Source organism: Delphinus delphis, chromosome 2 (assembly GCF_949987515.2).
Source record: "Delphinus delphis chromosome 2, mDelDel1.2, whole genome shotgun sequence".
Lineage (NCBI taxonomy): Eukaryota > Metazoa > Chordata > Mammalia > Artiodactyla > Delphinidae > Delphinus > Delphinus delphis.
In genome coordinates, this window is record NC_082684.1 from 174,423,699 (window position 1) to 174,439,237 (window position 15,539).

Below are 15,539 nucleotides of genomic sequence, written 5' to 3' on the forward strand. Positions count from 1 at the left end.
AAGCAGTTATAAGAGGGAAGTTTACAGCAGAATTATCCTACCTCAAGAAACAAGAAACATCTCAAAGAAACAACCTAACCTTACACCTAAAGCAATTTGAGAAAGAAGAAAAAAAACCCACAAAGTTATCAGAATGAAAGAAATCATAAAGATCAGATCAGAAATAAATGAAAAAGAAATGAAGGAAACAATAGCAAAGATCAATAAAACTAAAGGCTGGTTCTTTGAGAAGATAAACAAAATTGATAAACCATTAGCCAGACTTATCAAGAAAAAAAGGGAGAAGACTCAAATCAATAGAATTAGAAATGAAAAAGAAGAAGTAACAACTGACACTGCAGAAAAACAAAGGGTCATGAGAGATTACTACAAGCAACTGTAAGCCAATAAAATGGACAACCTGGAAGACATGAACAGATTCTTAGAAAAGCACAACCTTCTGAGACTGAACCAGGAAGAAATAGAAAATATAAACAGACCAATCACAAGCACTAAAATTGAAACTCTGATTAAAAATCTTCCAACAAACAAAAGTCCAGGACCAGATGGCTTCACAGGCAAATTCTGTTAAACATTTAGAGCAGAGCTAACACCTATCCTCAAACTCTTCCAAAATATAGCAGAGGGAGGAATACTCCCAAACTCATTCTATGAGGCCAACATCACCCTGATACCAAAACCAGACAAAGATGTCACAAAGAAAGAAAACTACAGGCCAATATCACTGATGAACATAGATGCAAAAATACTCAAGAAAATACTAGTGAACAGAATCCAACAGCACATTAAAGGGATCATACACCATGATCAAGTGGGGTTTATTCCAGGAATGCAAGGATTCTTCAATATACACAAATCTATCAGTATGATGAACCATATTAACAAATTGAAGGAGAGAAACCATATGATCATCTCAATAGATGCAGAAAAAGCTTTCGACAAAATTCAACACCCATTTATGATAAAAACCCTCCAGAAAGTAGGCATAGAGGGAACTTACCTCAACATAATAAAGGTCACCCACAGCTGACATCCTTCTCAATGGTGAAAGACTGAAACCATTTCCTCTAAGATCAGGAACAAGACAAGGTTGTCCACTCTCACCACTATTATTCAACATAGTTTTGGAAGTTTTAGCCACAGCTATCAGAGAAGAAAAATAAATAAAAGAAATCCAAATCGGAAAAGAAGAAGTAAAGCTGTCTGTTTGCAGATGACATGAAACTATACATAGAGAATCCTACAGGTGCTACCAGAAAACTACTAGAGCTAATCAACGAATTTGGTAAAGTAGCAGGATACAAAATTAATGCACAGAAATCTCTTGCATTCCTATACACTAACGATGAAAAATCTGAAAGTGAAATTAAGGAAAGTCTCCCATTTACCATTGCAACAAAAGAATAAAATATCTAGGAATAAACCTACCTAAGGAGACAAAAGACCTGTATGCAGAAAACTATAAGACACTGATGAAAGAAATTAAAGATGATACAAACAGATGGAGGGATATACTATGTTCTTGTATTGGAAGAATCAACATTGTGAAAATGACTATGCTACCCAAAGCAATCTACAGATTCAGTGCAATCCCTCTCAAACTACCAATGGCATATTTCACAGAACTAGGACAAAAAATTTAATTTGTATGGAAACACAAAAGACCCTGAGTAGCCAAAGCAATCTTGAGAAGGAAAAACAGAGCTGGAGGAATCAGGCTCCCAGATCTCAGACTATACTACAAAGCTACAGTAATCAACAGAGTATGGTACTGGCACACAAACAGAAATATAGATCAATGGAACAGGATAGAAAGCCCAGAGATAAACCCACGCACATATGGTCACCTTATCTTTGATAAAGGATGCAAGAATATACAGTGGAGAAAAGTCAGCCTCTTCAATAAGTGGTGCTGGGAAAACTGGACAGCGACATGTAAAATAATGAAATTAGAACACTCCCTAACACCATACACAAAAATAAACTCAAAATGGATTAAAGACCTAAATGTAAGGCCACACACTATAAAACTCCTAGAGGAAAACATAGGCAGAACACTCTATGACATAAATAACAGCAAGATCCTTTTTGACCCACCTCCTAGAGAAATGGAAATAAAAACAAAAATAAACAAATGGAACCTAATAAAACTTAAAAGCTTTTGCACATGAAACCATAAACAAGACGAACAGACAACCCTCAGAATGGGAGAAAATATTTGCAAATGAACCAACTGGCAACGGATTAACCTCCAGAATTTACAAGCAGCTCGTGCAACTCAATATCAAAAAAAACAACCCAATGCCAAAATGGGCAAAAGACCTAAATAGACATTTCTCCAAAGAAGATATACAGATTGCCAACAAACACATGAAAGGATGCTCAACACCACTAATGGTTAGAGAAATGCAAATCAAAACTACAATGAGGTATCACCTCACACCAGTCAGAATGGCCATCATCAAAAAATGTAGAAACCATAAATGCTGGAGAGGGTGTGGAGAAAAGGGAACCCTCTTGCACTGTTGATGGGAATGTAAATTGATACAGCCACTATGGAGAACAGTATGGAGGTTCCTCAAAAAACTAAAAATAGAACTACCATACCACCCAGCAATTCCACTACTGGGCATATACCCTGAGAAAACCATAATTCAGAAAGAGTCAGGTACCACAATGTTCATTGCAGATCTATTTACAATAGCCAGGACATGGATGCAACCTAAGTGCCCATCGACAGATGAATGGATAAAGAAGATGTGGCACATATATACAATGGAATATTACTCAGCCATAAAAAGAAATGAAATTGAGTTATTTGTAGTGAGGTGGACAGACCTAGAGTCTGTCCTACAGAGTGAAGTAAGACAGAAAGAGAAAAACAAATACTGTATGCTAACATGTATATATGGAATCTAAAAAAAAAAATGATTCTGAAGACATTAGGGGCAGGACAGGAATAAAGACACAGATGTAGAGAATGGACTTGAGGACACGGGGAGGGGGAAGGGTAAGCTGGGACGAAGTAAGGGAGTAGCGTGGACATATATACACTATCAAATGTAAAATAGCTAGTGGGAAGCAGCCGCATAGCACAGGGAGATCAGCTCCGTGCTTTGTGACCACCTAGAGGGGTGGGATAGGGAGGGTGGGAGGGAGACGCAAGAGGGAGGGGATATGGGAATGTATGTATATGTATAGCTGATTCACTTTGTTATACAGCAGAAACTAACACACCATTGTAAAGCAATTATACTCCAATAAAGATGTTAAAAAATTAAATAAATAAATGCAATGCAGTAGTTTGGGAGGGATACCCCTGTTGGTTCCTCTTAATTCTTTCATTCCTATCCTTGTCGTGGAACAAAAGCACTGAGCAGGACCATGATGGCGACACGTAAAACCACTTGGATTTAGAGGTTCTGGATGTTGCTGAGCTGTCCATTGTGGACTGAAGTGCTTCATAGAATGTTGTGCTTGGTCCCTGTTGAGCTGGTCGTACATCACCACGCTTTTTGTTTTGTTTTTAAAATTTTTGCGCTTTCAGAAAAATAGAACTAGTATGAATTAGGGGAAAACAGCTAAGAAATGGGACAGCTATGTGTGTGAAATCTAACAGATAAGCAAAGAGAAAGAATGGAAATGTGAGGTTGTTATTCAGGACTTGGAAGCAGCAGCTGCACAAACGATGTCGCCACACAATAGCCAAAGAGTGTAAACACGCCTGTTTGAACTCAGCCACCTCTTAGCTGAAGTTGTTTGGTCTGGTGTAGACATAAGCTCCCTGACTAGCGTCTCAGTGGGCTTAAGGAAGGAAACCCTGTATCCTGTAGCATCCTGTCCTTTGAAGTGTCCAGTGCTGGATTTTAAACAAGACAGATGCTAAGTAAACATATGTTAGAAACAAGGAGTGAATTTTTATTGACTTGACATTTTCCTAATTTTCTCTGAAACATTTATAGGAATTTTGGATAAAGAAGTAATCTTTGGTTGTGAATGACTTTGATATCAAAATAATATAGATTAATCCTGTGTTTTTCATTAGCAATATAGACCCATCATATTGATTTGGTGAAGGTAACTATTTTAGTCTACTTGGGCTGCCATAAAAATACCATAGTCTGCGTGGCTTCAACAGCAGAAGCTGGTACTCTCACAGTTCTGACCACAGTCTGTGTTTCTGGTGAGGCCTCTCTCCTTGGCTTGTCGGTGGCCGCCTTCTCCCTGCATCTTCACATGGACTTTCCTCTGTGTGCGCCCAGAGAGACGTCTCTGGTGTCTCCTCTTCCTCTTCTAAGGATACCAATCCCATTGGATTAAGGCCGCACCCCTATGACCTTCTCTAATCAAACACTGAGTCCATAACGACGACTGAAGAAGAAAACACATCTGGGCTTTGGGGTTTTGTTTTGTTTTTACAGCACGCCTAAAGTAAAAATTGCTTGCCCCTGAATTATACCATTAGCTCCTAAATAACCTGAGACCTACTGTTATCCTGCTTGGTAAGACTAATCAGTAGTAAAATTAAATATAAACAGTTCTGTTCTTCTTAAGAGGCTGACTTGATTGAAAATGACTTCACCTTTCTTCTAAGGCAAGGAGACAGATATTCATAACCCAGAATAAATAAAATCAAGCACTTTCTCGCCGTATTGGTTTCTTTCCCAGTGGCCTGGAAGAGTTGCAATGCCTTTTGAAGACACTGCTCTGGGGAGAGACAGCTCCACGGGGGAAATGAACCCAGTACTCTCTTGCTGAAAGAGAACGCTCTAACGCTAAATGATAGCAGGTAGCACCAAAATCTCAGATAGTCTCTCTTCTTTGTGTAGGGTTTCTCCTTTGGTAAATTTTTCCATGGATGCTTGCTTTCCCTGGTGACTGGTAATTAATCCTTTATAAACCTTAGTTGAAGACCTCAGATCCCAAGTGAAGAATTCTCTGATAAACAAATTGGAAGGGTGCTGTGTTTCTCTCTACATAGATAGATAGATCTATATGTCATTATTATTCTAATCTTCACGTTGCATGTTGATTCTGTAACTTTGAGTACTACCTTGATGTCAGCATTCATAAATGTTGTATTTCAATTCAGCTTTTTAAGGTGGGTATAATATTTTTTAAATTACCATTATTCACTCCCCAAAACACTTTCGTAAGAGCTTATCTACTTTTTAATCATCTACTGAAAAAGAAAAAAAAAAGAACAGATATGCTTATCTTTTTGCTTCACACATAAATTTAACTTATATAGAGATCGTAAGTCATTTCAGTAGCTTTTAGGATGATACTATTTCAAATTTTGTTTTAAATATTTGCTCCTTTGCTTGATTCTTAATTAATAGAGCTATCTTCAATTTCATAAATATATATGTACACTTGCACTTACATACATGCGTGTTAATCATATAAAACAAAATCCTGATGAGATCAACCTTACTACGGTAATAACTCAGCCCTTCGATTTTTGTGGGCCCTGGAGCCATGGTAGCAGAACTCTGCCTAGAGTAGGTGCTGGATAGCTCCTGATAATTGATTCCTCTAACTGAAACGAATCAATCCCTCGAATGAGTCCTTTAACAGTTATTAATGTATACCTAGCACTGTGGTAAAGGCTTGGAGGCTGACATAAAAAATAAAGAGGAGTATAAATCATTTACCTGAAAAGGGTTATAACCTGGTTGAGAGATCCATCAGGAAAGTAGGTTAAAATGCTCCCAAATATATAGACTCTATTTGTATCAAACTATAGAGTGTAATAGGCATTTCTATGAAATTGCTGCAGAAGAATCAAAGCAAGATGGAAAAAGGTAGTTTGAAGGCCATGATCTTTTCAAGCTGAAGGATGATGGCTTAACCCCGTTACCTCTCTGATGACGTTCCTGACATTCCCACATGGCGTGGCTGGCTTACTATAAATCCATGACCTTGACTCTCAAGCGGGCCTTTAATACTGCCGAGCAAGCCCACCATACTTCCCTTGTTCATTTAATCTTCCGCACTCGTGGATGACTGTCTTGAGTTCTTTCCTCCCTTCTCAGCCTCTAAGACCTTCTTCCCTGTCTTTACTCCCACCTTCCTGTTCCACTGGGAAGGTGGACATTGCATCACCTCCATAGCTGGTATCTGCCCTTGTTCATGCTGCCTCCTTGCCTCCGTCTAAGGCCACGTCCTGTGCTTAAACACTGGATCCCACTGTCTCCCCTGCCAAAGCGGAAACGTTGCTCTAGCAGTTCTATCCACTGGTTCCTACACCATCGTGTTTTTTTCCTCTCTACTCATTCCTATCAGCTTCGATTTTTGTTATTTCTCCTACCTTTTTTTAAAATTAATTTATTTTTATTTATTTTTGGCTGCGTTGGGTCTTCATTGCTGTGTGCGAGCTTTCTCTAGTTGTGGTGAGCAGGGGCTACTCTTCATGATGCGCGGGCTTCTCACTGCAGTGGCTTCTCTTGTTGCGGAGCATGGGCTCTAGGCACGTGGGCTTCAGTAGTGTGGCACACAGGCTCAGTAATTGTGGCTTGCAGGCTCTAGAGCGCAGGCTCAGTAGTTGTGGCCCACGGGCTTAGTTGCTCCGTGGCATGTGGGATCTTCCCAGACCAGGGATCGAACCCGTGTCCCTTGCATTGGCAGGCGGATTCTTAACCACTGTGCCACCAGGGAAGCCTATTTCTCCTACTTTAAATGAAAAGAATCTTGACTCATTTCTCCTACCACCCATCACATTTCTTCTTTCCCTTTATAGCAAAATTCCTTAAAAGAATGGTCTATACTTAACTGTATCCAATTCCTCTCCTTTTAATCTCTTTTAACTCCAATATGGCTTTCATCCCCAGCAAGCATCTGAATGGGCTCTTGTCAACAGCGACCTCTAGGTTGTGAAACCCACATGGCAGGTGTCAGCCCTCATCCTACTTGACCCATTAGCAGTATCTGACACAGCTGGCCACTCCCTGCTCCTTGAGACACTTCCTGGAAACCACGGTCTTAGCAGTCATTCTCCACTCTTCTGTAGCTGAGGCTCTTTTGTAGTTGGAGTGCCACCAGGTACGTTGATCTCCACGTCATCAACGTGCCCAAGACTTTACTACTTTATTTTTTTTCCATTTTTTTATTCTTTGGCCACACCACGTGGCATGTGGGATCTTAGTTGCCTGACCAGGGATCGAACCCGTGCCCCCTGCAGTGGAAGTGCAGTGCAGTCTTAACCACTGAACCGCCAGGGAAGTCCCTGACACCTTATAGCTTTAGCCCAGATCTTTCTGTCAACCTTTCAGACCTTGAGCCCTCTTCCAGATTCTACTTGGACCTTTCATAGGATCTCAGACTTTACGTGTTCAAAACATGTAACATTTTTGTGTGATCTATAAAAATATCAGACCACTGTGTTGTACGCTTGAAACTACTATGTCGTAAGTCAACCATACTTCAATTTAAAAGAAATGTAAAATTTTTTATTTTTGCCTTCTGAGCACTGTAGCCCTCTTCCCGCCCCCCACCCCCACCCCGTATCACTTGATGGGTACATCATCCTTCTAATCACTCAGACCCAGAACATTTGGCATCGTCGTTCACTCTCTTTCACGCCCTTATCAAATCTATCAGCAAATTTGGTTGACTCGACTTTGAAAACGTATGCAGAATGGGACCATTTATTTTTTCCACCTCCATTACTGTCGCCCTGACTTAACCACCGTCATCTCTCCACGTGGGTCTCTGTAAGCGTCTCCAGCTGATTCCCCTGTTTCCTCTTCAAAGTCCCCAAAGCCTCTTTTCAGTTCAACAGCCATCATAGCCCTTTGAACATGTCAGACCACATCACTCCTCTGCTGGAAAGCCTCCAGTGAGTTCTCATCTCACTTAGAACAAAAGCCACAAGTCTTGACTCTGAGCTGCAAAGCCAGGCATCACCTGAGAGCTCTGACCTCATCTTTTGTTCCTTTCTCTGGTCCCCTCCACTCAGCCATTCTGACCCCTTGTCCTCTCCCAGCCCGTCTGGCCTGCTCCCATGTTGGGGCCTCAGCACTGGCTCTTCCCTCTGCCCACAGTTCAGGCACCTGCATTCCCTCACCTCTTCATGCTTTTGTCCAAATGTTACTTCCTCAAGGCAAACCACCTCCACTCCCATGTGAAACTGTCCCTGCCCTGTCATCTGCTACTATGGCTTTCCTTACCTTGTTTTTCTTTTCCTTTTTCCACAGAATTTGTCACCTCCTAACATGTTATATACATTGTTTATTATGTCTGTTACTTATGATGTGTCTCTCCCGTCTCGAATTAAGCTCTTAGAGGGCAGGGAATTTCAGTTTCTTTTGGTCACTGATGTAGCCCAACTGTCTAAAACAGTACCTGAAACATAAATGATGGATGGATGGATGGATGAAGAGATCATTGAGAACTCAAAAGAGGCTTTCCTTAAACACCCCATTTCACATTGCCAATCCATCCTTCACTTGTGGTTCCCCTCTACTCACAAAACTTTGTTTTACTTTATTCAGTATTTGAAATTATCAATTATCCTACTTATATCTCCTCTACTAGAATATAAGTTAAGCTATGTGAGCATAAGAACTGGAGATAGTAAGCATGTACTTAATAAATATTCATTAAGTGAATCCATTCTAGACAAGAAATTTGAATTTCTCATATCAGTTAACTGCCTGTATAAATTTTATCTTATGACAAATCTGTGACTATTTGCTTATTCAGTCTGATTCAGTGTTCAGTTAGCAGGATGCGTAATTGGTTGTTACATTCTTTTTATCACCGTGGTTTTCTTTGGTTTACTATTAAAGAATTCTCAGACTACCCTTGACACTTTATAATAAATTAAGCAAAAATTTTCAAAAAGTTCAATGATTGGCAAGTATTAATATGTAATAAATAAAGCCGATAGCTCTGACCTTATTCCTGAAAGTACCTCACCTTCTCTTTCTCTGAGTATTTCCATTGTAAGACTCAATGGCTGTACTCTCATTTGAGTCATTTAAAATCATAGAAAACGGGCTTCCCTGGTGGGGCAGTGGTTGAGAGTCCGCCTGCCGATGCAGGGGACACGGGTTCGAGCCCCAGTCCGGGAAGATCCCACATGTAGCGGAGCAGCTGGGCCCGTGAGCCATGGCCGCTGAGCCTGTGCGTCAGGAGCCTGTGCCCCGCAACGGGAGAGGCCACAACAGTGAGAGGCCCGCGTACCGCAAAAAAAAAAAAATCATAGAAAAGCATAGCAAGTTTTATAGGAAATTATTATGTGCAAGAAAATGGATCAAAATCTCATTAGATTTTTAAGCTCTTGTTTCTGTAGTCTCTCATAATAGGAACCTGGGTCATTTAAATTCTTTACATTTTTCTTTCAATTTCTTTAAGAAAATACTATAAGTTGGGAGTAGTTAATATTTAAGACAATCCATTGTAGACATTAAAACAAATTATGGATTTTCCTTGTATGTTATTAGCTATTAATGGCCTCCGAATGAAAATGGAAAAACACACTTTGCTATTCAGCATATTAAAATGCATCTGTATTAAGAAATGAAGAAATCGATGCGTGAAAATTCAGTAGCTATTCGTCATGATCAGAATTCTATTCTTATTCTTATTTGAGTGAATTTCATTTTGCTTTTTAACAGTAAGTATTCCATCATTCATTAGCACATTTTTAATAAATGAAAGAAAGGTAAACATTTGTTGTATCCATTAAGATGATTAGCTTCCCTCTTAACTCATTAAGTCGTTGTTTAGGAAGAAAACTCGAGTGCCGTGAATTGGTGATAATTTGTTTTATCTTACTTCACGACCAGAAATTTTGGGGTTTTGTTTTGTTTCGCTTTTGAGATTCCACATATAAGTGAGATCAGACAATGTTTGTCTTTCTCTTATTTCACTTAGCATGATCCTCTCAAAGTCCATCCATGCTTTTTTTTTTTTTTTTTTTTTGCCGTATGCAGGCCTCTCACTGCTGTGGCCTCTCCCGTTGCCGAGCACAGGCTCCGGACGCGCAGGCTCAGCAGCCACGGCTCACGGGCCCAGCCACTCCGTGGCATGTGGGATCCTCCCGGACCGGGGCACGAACCTGCGTCCCCTGCATCGGCAGGTGGACTCTCAACCACTGCGCCACCAGGGAAGCCCCATCCATGCTTTTGCAGATGGCAGGATTCCCTTCTTTCTCATGGCTGAATAATATTCGTGTGTGTGTGTGTGTATCTCACATCTTCTTTATCCGTTCATCTGTTGGTGGACACTTAGGGTGTTTCCCTGTCTTGACTGTTGTAAATGATGCTGCTGTGAACGTGGGGTCTAGATATTGCTTTAGGTAGTGTTTTTGTTTCCTTTGGATATATGCCCAGAAATGGAATTGCTGGATCCAAAGTGACTTTTTAAGTTAATTATCTCCTACTTACAATTATTGTTTTCTGACAGCCTTAGGTCTAGTGATTCTAGAAGATTGTGAGAAAATAAAGATAAAGTTGGTTCCTGCTATAAACTTCAAACGTATCTGACAGGAGCCTATGAGCTTCCATAGGCCGGGCCTCCGTGGTGCTGATGGAACTTCTTTGGGTTGTGAGAAATAGCAAGTCATGTGGCCCCAGAGCTGTCTACAAGCATCCCCCCCGAATTTTCCAGATGGGGTCCCCTGCACGTCTGTTAATGACCAGCCCAGATGTCCATCTCCAGGCAGAGTAGAGCAAGTGGCAGCGTGGTGAGGGTCAGAATGGGGGCTAGAGGGCCTGAGTCAGAGCAGAAACATCAGGAGAGTTTGGGAGGGTTCAGTGGGCATTGCTGGGCCAGACTATAGTGGTGCTGGAGTCGGAAGGAGGAGGGAGGTGAGGAAAGCAGGTGGTTAGCACCCTCGGCCGCCTCCTGCTGTATTTGTAAGTAAGTTCAGTCATCCATCAAATGAAGTCCATCCTGAGAACCATAAACCAAGAGTCATGAACGGACTAAGCCAACTTGGAATGTTCCCCAAATAACTCTCAGGCTACTCAAAAACCCTTAAAGTTAGCCCACGAAACATTTCACCGTAAGGAGCTTGGAGCGACGTTTCCTCACCTTTTTAGGACTGTAGTAGCTGAGGGCTTTAATTCTCCCAATGCAACATCCTTGGTGGCATTTTTAGAAACTATGAAACCACGTGTATTTTACTATCTCAGCCCTCTTTGAATGAAAGGGAGCTTTATGTATTATGAAAAAGAGACGTGAAAAAAGAAAAGTCACATCTAAATAAATAAAAATCATGATTTGATATTGTTACGATTTACTGGACCACAAACCGATTGAAGGGCAAAGATACAGCAATACATGACCTTTGTAATGCATGCCTGGAGTTCTAACATGTGACGCTGCTCGTTGACTGTTTTACATTTGAAAAAGTGGACTAAATTAGGCTACAAGGCAGACTGAGGCCTACATTTTTACCTTTTTTTGGTACCAAACAATTTGTAGAATTTTGTAAGTTATTACTTTCCGGTATTCACAGATTTCACACAGACATCTAAATGCTCAAACACTACCATCCATGTACCCCTTTGAATGAAAAGCAGGCGAGGACTGCAGAAAGGACTCAGGCTTTCAGATGAGATAGTCGGATTTGAATATCCCCTCCATTGCTTGTGGCCCTGGAGGAGTTTTTCTGAACCTCAGCTTCCTCACCTGGGAGGAATGGTTGTTGCTGGGATTAAATTAAATGCAAAAAGCTGTGCATAATACCCAGCACAGCACTTCACAGACATCCAAAGTAGTAGCTTTTATCATTTCATCACAAATCGTGCCATGTCCAAGACGAAGAAGGACCTGGAGGAGGAGAGTGAGGATGTCTTTGGTTATCGTCACTCTGCTGTCCCATGACACACCTGTGTCGCTCACTCATTGCCTTCTTCTGAAATGTTACTTGAAAACAGACTGCAGACACCAGGGTGAAATGACACAGCCTTAGAGTTTTTAAAGCACTTTTGCATGACTGTGCGGATAACGAGATGCTTCTCTTCTATAAGTTGGTACTTATTGGCACTTGAGTCTACAAGCTAAGTGGCAGCGAGCGTTTAATTCTGTGTCAAAAGGTAGACTACCAAGTACAGGTAGGTGGCTTACCAACCACCCTGAGGCTACGTAGCGTATACTGGATGGGAGGTACCAGAAAAGGCAGAGAACCAATCTGTTCCCCTTTTCGTTGGCACAGGAGAGGGAGAAGCGAAGGCTGATAGAATTGTGTGCGTCTCCATCACGTATCCGGTCCTCCACGGCTACAAGACAAGTTAGCCAGGAACCCAGGTAGAAGGAGAGAGCAAAACAGACTCCGGCTAGAGCACTGGCCTGAGAATAAGGTTCCCAGGATATGAAGGGAGTCGACTGAAAAGAAAGACAGTGGAATTAAGGCAGTCATATTGTCTCCTCGGGACCCTAATGATTCTGTGGAGTCGGATGAATCTAGATCTGAATCTGAATTTGGATTTAAGTACCATTCACAATAGTCAGTCCTGATGGGACCCTGCCTAGGGCTGCGAGCCATCTTTATATTGACGTTTTCTGCCTTTCTTCCCCTCCAGCCATGATCAGGCCTTTCAGACAAACCTGGGAAGCCCTGGAGTTTTAGAGGGTGAACAAAGGACCTCTTGAAGAGGGGGGAACCTATGACCTGGGGCAGAACCCACTGCTTGGAGCACACAGTTACTTTCAGTCCTGGGGTTTGGACCAACTTCGCTTCCCTCGGTGCCCAGAACACCTTCTGGGTCCTGGCACGTGTTAGAGCTCTGGTCAGTCACCATGGTCCACTCTGACCTGGTGTTCCCGTGAGACCTCTGTAAGGACCCAAGGTTTCTGAGCTCTTAATTTGTTCTTGCTTCTCAGGACTTTGCTTTATCTTAATAAGGGAGCAAAAAAAAGAGAGTAAATGGCCACTGGCCTAAAAAATAAATGCCCCGAGTGTCCGTGAGAGTCACAAATTGTTATGACGGACGACATGAGAGGGAAGTGGTCCCAGGGCCCTGATTAGGAAAGTGACACTGGAAAACCAAAACAGAACAGCAGGCTTCCGGACCGAACGTGAGCCAGGGAGGGGCAGCCACGGGGGAGAGCCCTGAATGACGGCAGGAAAGAGTCCCATGAAGACTTGGGCGTAGAGTCGGCCCAAAACGCAGATGTCGACTTAAGTCGGGATACGTCTGATAAAAAATAGTTTCATGGGATTAAAAATTCAAAGAGTCTATGAGGGATGTTCCCTTGGGACCTAAGGTTGGTTTCAAAGAAAAAGAAGCCTCTGTGTCTGAGGACTAACAAAGAAAATCAGAACTAGACAGATCGGACACAGCAAGTAGAGAGGATCCTATAAGCAAAATGAATATGGGAAACCTTACCATTTCTCATACCTGAGAGAATGTGAGAGAGTCCATGCTGGAGAGAACTCTTGGCTATATCTTGAATGTAAGAGTGGTTTAGCATGCATCTCATGGCAGGCATTAACCTGTGTTAACTAGTTTGGTGTGAGGTGGGTTACAGTGCAGACCACAAAGGAAACCATGTGCTGAGCCTTCATAGGTGAGTGACTACTGGGAAACATTCATGTATGTACGGTCGTTCTTTTAGTCTAGAGAAAATGCTCATGTACTGAGCTCACTCTGTGTACCAAACAGTAGCCTAGCCTTGGAAACACACTCCATGAGATTAAAGGAATTTGTTCAGACTACGCTCCCTGTAAATAAATCAACGTTCAAATCCAGGTTCATCTAAAACCCTCTGTTCTTGAACCCACGTGAGTGGAATTGATGTAGACGATATCTTCCATATCCTAGATGTGCTGCTTAAGCTAGATGGAGCCGAAGTGAGTTCGGCGACTCAAAAATGACGTCGTCCATTGATCCCCCCTGGTCAGCATCCTGCCTCTTTCTCTCCAGCTGATAAGCCTTCTTATCTTCCCTCCACCCTGTCTGTTCTACATTGTAAGTTAGAAATATAGTTCCTGAAGTAAAGACACTGAGGGACGGGCTTCTGCTTGCTTCTCTCCTACCCGTATGCTCTGTAAAGCCGGTTCCTATATGAAGCTCCTTGTCTAAGGGGAGCATGGTCGATTATAGGAGGTGAGCCCAGAAGGGAATTCCACATTCTGAACTGAAGTCTTAATCTAAGAGCATAAAATCATTACCTGTGGCCCCGCTTATTATAGGCTAACTTTACCACCCCTTTATTTTTTTTTTCTCACTGTTCCCTCTTCCTACTCTAGTGTCTGAAAAGTTGGTCTTTGGATAAAAGACAAGAGATTTTCATGGGATACTCTTTAGAGTTGTACATTTAAAATTTATGTCTTCCAGTGGTTTTAAAATATGTATGTGCTACATATATAGGATACACTTAAACTCTGTTATCTTTTTAAAATTTTTTAAAAGGTCCGTGAGAGAGACGAGAGATCATGTCATAGAAAAAAATCCTGGATTTATACTTTTGGGATCAGAAACTCTCTTGAATAATGGATCAATATACTCAAGAAAATGCTATTTCTAGTAGTAAAACTGAGTCTGATTAAGACTGCATCTTATGGAAAAAGGCACCAACCTATACTGCTGCTTGCAGTTTAAAACGGTACAGCTCATCTGGGCAGTAGTCTGGAACAGAAGTTTAAAAGGTCTTGATGACCCATGGCTTGCTCATGCTACCTCTGGGAATGTGTCCCCAGGAAAGAATTCTAAATAGAGGCTTTTCATACAGAGATTTTTCAAAGCAGAATATTTATCATAGTGAAAAAAATTTTAAACCTAGATGTCACCAGAAAGTGTTGAATGGTTGAGGTCATTTTCTAAATGGTAGATTTTTAAAAGTCTATCATCTGTTAAAACCAGATGCATGATAAGTGGCTCTGCCCTGTCTTCAAAATATGCCCTCAGTTATTTTTGTTAAAAATAGAGAATGATGCCCTAAAAAAAATAAATAAAAATTTTAAAAGTGTATCACCTGAAAAACTGTGTTAAGAATTGGGTAAAAATTGGGTACGAATTGGGTAAAATATTATGATTATAGCTGTGGGAATCAAAAATTTTTTTAATTTCAGGAAAAAATGGAAATACTATCCCACAATCGAGAATTGTGTTTCAGTGGTAGAACTGTAGGCAACTTTTATTTCTATTTTTTTAAGTTTTGTATTTCCATATGAGGAGCAGCCCCTCTTACATTTTTAATAAAAAATCGTAAGGGATGCCCAGAAATGCATTTCGTGTCTTCAGTCCACTTCCTGCCTACTGTGCCCATGTCTAGAACCTGGTCCTCCTTTCCCACTCTACATGTTGTGGATGGATCTGAGTAACTCCGTGGCTCTTATGAGCTCAGTCCTCAACCCAGACAGTAGTCAGCTAGAATGCATTAACTCTGAAGATTCGGAAGTGAAGATGGGTTCTTTCTGTTCTAATTCCCTCTTGTCCTTCATGAGCAGTCCCGATGAAGAGCTCTTTGAATAGGAAGAACCTGCTCAGAAGAAATCCACATGCCCACAATGCGAAAGAAACACAATGCCAGTTAGAGCAATCCCTCTTTTCACCGTTTCTGAGTTTGCCTATTTTTTCACC

The 15,539-nt window shown here is 41.3% G+C and overlaps 1 protein-coding gene across 2 annotated transcripts in view; it reads left to right on the plus strand.

Annotated features, from left to right (window-relative positions):
* Positions 1 to 15,539, plus strand: part of CACNB2 (calcium voltage-gated channel auxiliary subunit beta 2) — a 398,219-nt gene that overhangs the window by 337,901 nt on the left and 44,779 nt on the right. The window lies entirely within an intron of this gene.